At 46.0% G+C, this 2436-nt stretch overlaps 1 pseudogene; it reads right to left on the bottom strand.

Annotated features, from left to right (window-relative positions):
• Positions 1 to 385: 385 nt before the first annotated feature.
• On the bottom strand, positions 386 to 1499 carry LOC102499894 (phosphopantothenate--cysteine ligase-like; annotated as a pseudogene).
• Positions 1500 to 2436: the final 937 nt, after the last annotated feature.

Here is a 2436-nt window from a genome sequence, read left to right as displayed (position 1 = left end):
CCAACAAATATTTGACCATCAAAACATGACCACTCATGCATTCATCCTCCTTTTTTTTTTTTTTACAGTATGAAGAAGGCTAATATTTGGGTTCCCAAATATATTTTGAAGAATATATCATTCCCAAAAAGCTCCTTTTTCAAAGGTGAGGAACAGGTCTAGTGTTCAATTTTGAAATCAAGATGACATTCCAGTGATTATGTCAGATGGTTCCATCATTAAAAGACAAATTCAAACTATCAATATATGTGCCTGCACACCACAGCTTTCCCCCCTCCCTTCATTTTCTCTGTCTTTAGGAGGACAAAGGATTGATTCTAGTTCTCACCATCTGTAAGAATCCTGGCCCACTGAACAGTTTTTGATCCTGTAAAGGCTTTTTACTTCAGTTTTTGTCACATATAAAAGCTGTGTTTTGAGATTGAAGATTATCCACTATGTTCTTTTCTGTCTCTATGCCGTTTTCTACTTCTTCCTCCAAAAGCAGTAACTTGGTTTCTGAGTCTTTGGTTACAATAACCACAAAGGACTGTCGTGACTCAAGGATGTTAGCCACCACTTGATGCTGATAAATTTCCAAAGCATTTGGAGCACGACTAATTAAGATGGAAGGGTCAGTGTCCAACTTAAAGGAAATGATAAATGCTTTGGGAGCCCAATCTTTAACCAAAGGAGAAAGCATTTTTGGCACCATCTTCAGGCATCTCCACTAGCGTTTATCACTCTGTACTGTAATTATGTCTGTGTCCAGCTCCATCACTAGATTGTGAGGTCCCTGAAGGAGGGCAGCATCTTAGTCATCTCCGCATCCCCAGTGCCTGGTACATACAAAATACAGGAAGGCCATCTCCAAATCAAGAGGAAATTAGCCCAAGATTGGTTATAGGGGATCAGATCTCTGGAAGGGAACTGCCCATCACCTGCATCGGGCCCCCGGATGACTGGCATGTCAGCCACAGGAACATAGAAATCTGACACGGCTGCAGCCAGGTAAAACATCGCAGAAGGGCCTAGTAGATTGACCGCCTGGGCCTCAGCCTGCAGCGATGCAAATAGTCTGCCCAAGTGGTGACCTCTACAGCCAAGAAGGTGCCAGTAGCGCTACCTCCGGGTAGTTCCACAGAACCGCAGCGAAGCCCGGGAGTGCATTCTCCTCGGCCTCCAGGCTCAGCACGTCCAAACTGGCTGGGCGGGAAGGTTGCAGCGCCAAGCGCCAGGTCTGGGTGGGAAGCGGTGGGCAACCGAGAAGGCGGGGCGAGCGCTGTAAAGGAACAAGACCCAGTAGGCCCTGGCAAGGAATGGCTCCGCGGGGGGGGGACTGATGTTGCCTAGGAAGCGCACCGGTCACGCTTCCAGTGGGATCTTGGTGAGGCCAGACGTGACCAACACCACCTGCCCACCCTGCGCGCCCAGCCTCGCTGCGAAGCAAGCCATAACCTCGGCCCAGTGCGCAGCCCCGGTAGGCTGGAGAACTAGGCGACCAGGTCTATTTCCGCCATGAGCCGCGGAGCTGCACACGTGTTTTTTAATAACATGCATTTTCCATGAAATTTTTGATGACCCCGCCCTCATATGTAGCCTGGGAAGAGGCTCATTTATTGGAGAAGATGTGAAGCTTTCCCAGTAGAACTGTTTGGGCTCTCCATTCATCCTGCATGCATTCATTCAACATGAGTTTCTTGAGCGTCAATGTAAGCAAAATAGCGTCAATGTAAGCAAAATAGCGTCAATGTAAGAAAAAGGGCACCTCCCAGCTCCTGGAGAGGTCCTTAGACCTCCCCTTTCCCTTGACATTTGCTCTAATTTCTGCTGCCAATGACACACTGACCTTCGGATTTCTTTAGAGACTAAATTTTAGGCACTGTGAATGCATTGGAGAATAGAAAGATGAAGAAAGACATGGCCCTGCCTTCAAGGAGCTTACATGTAGGAGGGAGAGAGAGAGCTGACAATTTCAGAAAAGTGTGGTATGTGTTATAAACAGGTCTTCCCAGGAGGATCAGCAGAGCACGGAAGACCTATAGGCCAAGTAAGGCTTCCCAGAGATAGAGGAATATTGGAGCTATTTTCTTTTAAAATGTGTAAGAAGGAGTTGAACCAATGAAGAAATTGGAAAAGGATGTAGACTTTTCAGACTAAGAGGAAAACAGCATGGAGATAGAAAGCAGCACAGCATTAAGGGAGTAAGAATGCATAGGAATGAATGGAGTAATAAGTCCATTTAAAGAAATGGGATTAAGTCTAAAGAGGTAGGTAAGAGAACATTGATAAAAGTCCTTACACCTTAGATTGAGGAACATGAATTTTGTCATGAAGCTTTATGGGAGAACCACTGAGGATTTAAAACAGGAGAGTTAAAGGATCTGATTTAGGGACCAACATGTGGCATAGTGGTTAAGGTGCTCGACTCCCACATGTTCAAACTCCCCAAGGTTT

The sequence above is a fragment of the Tupaia chinensis genome, unplaced genomic scaffold (assembly GCF_000334495.1).
Source record: "Tupaia chinensis unplaced genomic scaffold, TupChi_1.0 Scaffold145519_1, whole genome shotgun sequence".
Taxonomy (NCBI): domain Eukaryota; kingdom Metazoa; phylum Chordata; class Mammalia; order Scandentia; family Tupaiidae; genus Tupaia; species Tupaia belangeri.
Note: the sequence above shows the minus strand (reverse complement) of the source record. Positions and strands in the feature narration are given on the sequence as shown.